General features: G+C 39.3%; 2 pseudogenes; both read right to left on the reverse strand.

The window, feature by feature from the left end:
* Positions 1–1,074: 1,074 nt before the first annotated feature.
* On the reverse strand, positions 1,075–2,028 carry LOC149174452 (eukaryotic translation initiation factor 4E-2 pseudogene; annotated as a pseudogene).
* A 3,442-nt stretch (positions 2,029–5,470) lies between these two features.
* On the reverse strand, positions 5,471–6,805 carry LOC149174453 (eukaryotic translation initiation factor 4E-1 pseudogene; annotated as a pseudogene).
* Positions 6,806–7,183: the final 378 nt, after the last annotated feature.

Below are 7,183 nucleotides of genomic sequence, written 5' to 3' on the forward strand. Positions count from 1 at the left end.
TACATCTTGAGAATCTGAACAAAGTATGAATCCTGAGAAGAAAAAAGTAGTCTTTTATATTACTGTAACAAGTCTTTACATAAGCCAATATAAACTCTGTTTCTTCAAAAACATCCAACCCTTTTTTTATTTCTGTTTCAGCTATTTATAAAGTTCTTCTACCTGACTCTGATTCTTCTGAGGGGAACTCGAAGTCCTTTCCTAATGACACCTATTCACCTTTAAACTAACTAATAAAAGCCACTTACTACTAATTGACAGCTCTAGAAACCTAAAACAAATAATATTCTAATTCTACATCATGCTGGACATAGCATTTATTACAATCAAGATTCATTCTCTGCCAAGTGGATTACTACAGCGGTAACTTTGATGGTTTTAATTACAATGAACTTCATTCTTTGACATCTGCTCTCTTTTTGGCAGTGGCTGTGATGAACCTTTAATGCTCCATGTTTGTCTTCAATGACATATCTTTCTGTTACCCTGAAATATAGGCCCCTGTTTGTCGGTCTTTGATGTGCTTCACCATATTCGAATCCAAAGAAGCGTGCCTTTTATCTTTGATTACTCAAAATAGCACAGGCTGCCACGTCTTCGATGTGCTGGCCATTTTTACATGTGTGAAGACAACACCTTTCAGAAAGATTCGCTGATTTGTCAATCATAATTGATTGGCTCAACTGAAACATGCAGCTACAGCAGTTTCGTAGCGCGCTACGAAACTGCTGTGTAATTTCATCATACACAGTCTCATCACTTCTCTGCATTCTTGCTATCTTCTCCTTGCAGTTGATGGACTTACAACAGATAAATGACGAATAACAGCTGCTCCTAACAACACTGAAGTCACCACTGTATAGCTAATGCCATGATCAAGATACCAATAATGTACTCTAAAGCATATTAAGAAAACTCTGTATATTTCAGCCACAAACAAGACAACAATTCGACTTTTGAGAAGCTCAAAGCCAAATAATCATGCTTCAATACCAACTTCAATACCATCCACATAAGCAACCTTATAAGACCTCCAGACATACTCATCTACCTCTAGGCCTGCTCCATGAAAAACTAATCCATAGCATGTGTGTCTCTGTCCGTTTTCAAGAGTCCTTCATCAAAAGTATTTAGATGTTTGATGTGTACATTTGTACCATCTTTGCTATAAACTTCAGGAAAGGACCTGCCGAAGCATGTTATAGACAAGGCAGTAGAAGCTGTGAAGCTGGATTTAGTTGCATAAAATAATGCAACAGATAAAAGGTCTTTGATTACCAACATGGCATCCTTCAAATCACTGATATTATATTTATCTGCAGAGCCAACCTGAGTGTGTAAAAACTCATTAGGAGTAAGAGATCCATATAAATATAGCTCACAACAGCCTAGGTATTAAGTCTTCCTCCAGTTCAGGGTTTAGTGCCCATTGCATGTAAGAATAATCGCCCAGGAAGAGGTAAAAGGCCTTCAATTTCGAATGTATATCCAATCCCTGTATTTCAGTAAACAGAGTATTTCAGAGAAAACCCTTGCATTTCCAATGTTCATCTGTGCAGCTTTATTTGCAGCATTCTTGGTCCACATGGCAATCTTATCTTGTCGAGCACGCACATTGACCAAGTGTGTAGCCAGAAAGTATCGACAACAGGCTTTCCTTTCAAGGTGGTAACAGTCCACTTCCCTCCATTTGCACATTTAGGGTCCTCCCATTTTGGCTCAATTCCAGCTTTGAAGCAATGAAAATCTGAACCAGCCATCAACTTACTCGGCTGAATTATATTGTTAAAAACACACCAGAAGTCCTCGACTATATTGAAGGTGTAAACAGGTCGCAAGGAACTACCCCAGGTGGCCCGCTTAGACTTCCCATTTGGATTATCAAACCAGAAAGTCCATGAATGCTCGAGTGGGTGTGTATTTGCAGGTTCTATAGGCCTTTCAATAGCCTCTACTGACTCCACAATTTCCCCTTCTTCCGCTTTCTTGATGTAACTTTGATGGATCACCAGTCTCCGCTTCCCCCATTCTTCTTCTGTTGCGATCAAAACGAACAAAGAAATCGAATGCAGTGAAGAAAACTTCCAAACGAAGTGCCGGAAAGAATTCCAACTGATGCACAAAACAGTGATTCAAGCCTGTGAACGCTCTAGAGTCTCGGTTGAGCCCTAGTTTCTTGATATCTTCTGTGAAGTCTGTTTTCAATTCCAGTTGGATTTTGAAGAATTCGGGTAGCGGACAACACACTCAAAGGATGGTGAGGATAATATGTAGTCTGACAAGTGTAATCGTTGGTAAAAGAGAAGAAGGAAAATTACAAGAGCTTCGCGCTGGCTTGTCATTTGGGTGTAAGGTACAGGAGTAGTCGAGGTGGATATACTACTTGCCACATGCCGTGCTGTGTCCAGAGCCGATTCTAATAGTTGATTAACACTTAGCACATGTACATTAGCAATATATCCTCCCTTCTCAACCGCTTTAAGAAACCATGATAATGCTTTCGCATGGTCACGGGGAACCTCCTTCAAACCAAAGTAGTAGAATACACCAAGTTTATACATTGCCACTGCATTCCCTTTCTGGGCCTTTGCATCACTCTGCTCATCATCAAAATTTAGTATATGAACCTTCTGCTGAAGACTCGAGCAAATCCCCAATTTTGTAGCGCGCTACGAAACTGCCTAAACATGTAGCGCTGCGAAACTGCTAAAAGAATCTATGCGCTGCAGGAACAGTTTGTCCTTAAGCTAGTCTGAGCAATTTTGACAACAAAATTTTCAATGATAACAGTGGCTCCACTTGGGATAGTGTGCTCCTGCAGTACACTAAGAACATGCAGACCCAGTGCCTTATCCATTATGACAAACAGAAATTTGCTTGACAAGCATGACTGTAGGAGAAAGAAAACGACATCTACTGAAAAATGCTCAGTTGACCTTGAGCTTATTTGCATTTACCTACCTACCTACCCTAACAATTTCAACTTCTTTTTGTTCAATCAATATGAAATTTCCAATGTAGCCAATCATTTATCTTATCTGACATTTGAGTCCTTTGGCTGCATCGGAGTTCAGAGCTACAATGATATTGTGATGACCGCTGCCATTGAAATTGCCTATGATCTTCATAGATAAACTGAAATACTGGAGTGCAAAACGTTTCCATGTAATCAGCTATAGGATCACAGAATACATGATCAGCTTGATTTTTCTTGTAACTTTCTGGTTGTGCAAACTGATCTTCAATAACAGTGTTCAGTTCCTCAATCGTGAAAGAGAAAGGAACCAGCATTGTCTCCTTGCGTTCTGCCATAGAAAACTTCTGAAAATAATGATCATGATTATGAAAACTGTATGCCTGAATTTGACCTTCTACACCTTCAATTTCTTTCTCAATGTCCTCAGCAACTTCATCCAAAAATTTCATCTTATCTTCTATCTTGCAGTCAAATGATTTTAGATACGAGGACAAGGACAAAGAAAAATTTTCATTTGTTTCTCCATTACTATGATCATTATTCCATTATTTGAAATCTTGCACTGAAGGAGAGTTTGTCACCACCTCTTACCTATCTATCCATTCCTTCAAAAACATAAGCCATAAGTCTTGAAATGACTTAACGGATTTGATAGGAAAGCTTTCAATCCATTGTTTGCATTTCCCTTGAAGTGAATCATAAAATAACATAATGCAAACATCCTCATGTTTAACTCTAAGAAGCTCAGCAAAATGACAGAAATCTGAGATATGCTTCAGAGTTAAACTCAAATCTTCTCCATTAAATTTGGGACCATTCCTTAGAAAATATGCATCCTTGGGAAAATGATTTGGGAAACCATGAATTCCTGAAAAATCTATGCATGCATACCTTGAACTAAGAATGGTAGCTTCTGGGTCCTTCATAACTCCAGTGGAATCACCATGAACCTATGAATTTCGAATTCTTCAACAATGGAGTCGCCAAGGTAGATTTGCAGCCTCAAAAACCTTCTCTGAGCTCCTGCTACCTTCAGAAGTTCAGCTTCATAATTTCGGGAAAGAATAATCTTCGACTCCCGGCAGACGCACCAAAATGTTATCACAAAATCATGTACTGATGGCTGCTAATCAGTTAGACTTTATGTAACTATTTCAGACCAGACTCTTGACTAAGGATTAGCCTCCCTAGCCTGAGAGGGCTCTCTCAAACAAACTATTGATTATGATTAACACTAAGAGGGATAACTCTTGAAATGAAAACTTAATAAACATGCTGGTTGGACAGACAACATAAGATTTCTTCCATTGGGCTCATGGAGTCAAACACCATTTCAGTAAACCATAAAACTACTCATTCATGGAAGTCAGGGCATGTAATGTTTAAACACTCAAAACATTTCTCAAATGAACCTCAACTCATAAATACACACAGGAAATCTGAGAAGCTAGGTGAATTCAGAGTGATTGTGTATCTATAAAGTTGTAAAACATAAAGGATAAGACAAAGCCACATACATCTTGAGCATCTGAACAAAGTATGAATCTTGAGAAGAAAAAAGTAGTCTTTTATATTACTATAACAAGTCTTTACATAAGCCAATATAAACTCTGTTTCTTCAAAAACATCCAACCCTTTTTTTATTTATGTTTCAGCTATTTATAAAGTTCTTCTACCTGACTCCGATTCTTCTGAGGGGAATTCGAAGTCCTTTCCTAATGACACCTATTCACCTTTAAACTAACTAATAAAAGCCACTTACTACTAATTGACAGCTCTAGAAACCTAAAACAAATAAGATTCTAATTCTACATCATGCTGGACATAGCATTTATTACAATCAAGATTCATTCTCTGCCAAGTGGATTACTACAGCGGTAACTTTGATGGTTTTAATTACAATGAAATTCATTCTTTGACATCTGCTCTCTTTTTTGCGGTGGCTGTGATGAACCTTTAATGCTCCATGTTTGTCTTCAATGACATATCTTTCTGTTACCCTGAAATATAGGCCCCTGTTTGTCGGTCTTTGATGTGCTTCACCATATTCGAATCCAAAGAAGCGTGCCTTTTATCTTTGATTACTCAAAATAGCACAGGCTGCCACGTCTTCGATGTGCTGGCCATTTTTCCATGTGTGAAGACAACACCTTTCAAAAAGATTCGCTGATTTGTCAATCATAATTGATTGGCTCAACTGAAACATGCAGCTACAGCAGTTTCGTAGCGCGCTACGAAACTGCTGTGTAATTTCATCATACACATTCTCATCACTTCTCTGCATTCTTGCTATCTTCTCCTTGCAGTTGATGGACTTACAACAGATAAATGACGAATAACAGCTGCTCCTAACAACACTGAAGTCACCACTGTATAGCTAATGCCATGATCAAGATACCAATAATGTACTCTAAAGCATATTAAGAAAACTCTGTATATTTCAGCCACAAACAAGACAGCAATTCGACTTTTGAGAAGCTCAAAGCCAAATAATCATGCTTCAATACCAACTTCAATACCATCCACATAAGCAACCTTATAAGACCTCCGGACATACTCATCTACCTCTAGGCCTGCTCCATGAAAAACTAATCCATAGCATGTGTGTCTCTGTCCATTTTCAAGAGTCCTTCATCAAAAGTCTTTAGATGTTTGATGTGTACATTTGTACCATCTTTGCTATAAACTTCAGGAAAGGACCTGCCGAAGCATGTTATAGACAAGGCAGTAGAAGCTGTGAAGCTGGATTTAGTTGCATAAAATAATGCAACAGATAAAAGGTCTTTGATTACCAACATGGCATCCTTCAAATCACTGATATTATATTTATCTGCAGAGCCAACCTGAGTGTGTAAAAACTCATTAGGAGTAAGAGATCCATATAAATATAGCTCACAACAGCCTAGGTATTAAGTCTTCCTCCAGTTCAGGGTTTAGTGCCCATTGCATGTAAGAATAATCGCCCAGGAAGAGGTAAAAGGCCTTCAATTTCGAATGTATATCCAATCCCTGTATTTCAGTAAACAGAGTATTTCAGAGAAAACCCTTGCATTTCCAATGTTCATCTGTGCAGCTTTATTTGCAGCATTCTTGGTCCACATGGCAATCTTATCTTGTCGAGCACGCACATTGACCAAGTGTGCAGCCAGAAAGTATCGACAACAGGCTTTCCTTTCAAGGTGGTAACAGTCCACTTCCCTCCATTTGCACATTTAGGGTCTTCCCATTTTGGCTCAATTCCAGCTTTGAAGCAATGAAAATCTGAACCAGCCATCAACTTACTCGGCTGAATTATATTGTTAAAAACACACCAGAAGTCCTCGACTGTATTGAAGGTGTAAACAGGTCGCAAGGAACTACCCCAGGTGGCCCGCTTAGACTTCCCATTTGGATTATCAAACCAGAAAGTCCATGAATGCTCGAGTGGGTGTGTATTTGCAGGTTCTATAGGCCTTTCAATAGCCTCTACTGACTCCACAATTTCCCCTTCTTCCGCTTCTCCGCTTTCTTGATGTAACTTTGATGGATCACCAGTCTCCGCTTCCCCCATTCTTCTTCTGCTGCGATCACAACGAACAAAGAAATCGAATGCAGTGAAGAAAACTTCCAAACGAAGTGCCGGAAAGAATTCCAACTGATGCACAAAACAGTGATTCAAGCCTGTGAACGCTCTAGAGTCTCGGTTGAGCCCTAGTTTCTTGATCTCTTCTGTGAAGTCTGTTTTCAATTCCAGTTGGATTTTGAAGAATTCGGGTAGCGGACAACACACTGAAAGGATGGCGAGGATAATATGTAGTCTGACAAGTGTAATCGTTGGTAAAAGAGAAGAAGGAAAATTACAAGAGCTTCACGCTGGCTTGTCATTTGGGTGTAAGGTACAGGAGTAGTCGAGGTGAATATACTACTTGCCACATGCCGTGCTGTGTCCAGAGCCGATTCTAATAGTTGATTAACACTCAGCACATGTACATTAGCAATATATCCTCCCTTCTCAACCGCTTTAAGAAACCATGATAATGCTTTCGCATGGTCACGGGGAACCTCCTTCAAACCAAAGTAGTAGAATACACCAAGTTTATACATTGCCACTGCATTCCCTTTCTGGGCCTTTGCATCACTCTGCTCATCATCAAAATTTAGTATATGAACCTTCTGCTGAAGACTCGAGCAAATCCCCAATTTCGTAGCGCGCTACGAAACCGCCTA

Source organism: Pinus tabuliformis, chromosome 4_1 (genome assembly GCF_031772625.1).
Source record: "Pinus tabuliformis cultivar Carrire ecotype Pingquan chromosome 4_1, CPIR1, whole genome shotgun sequence".
NCBI lineage: Eukaryota > Viridiplantae > Streptophyta > Pinopsida > Pinales > Pinaceae > Pinus > Pinus tabuliformis.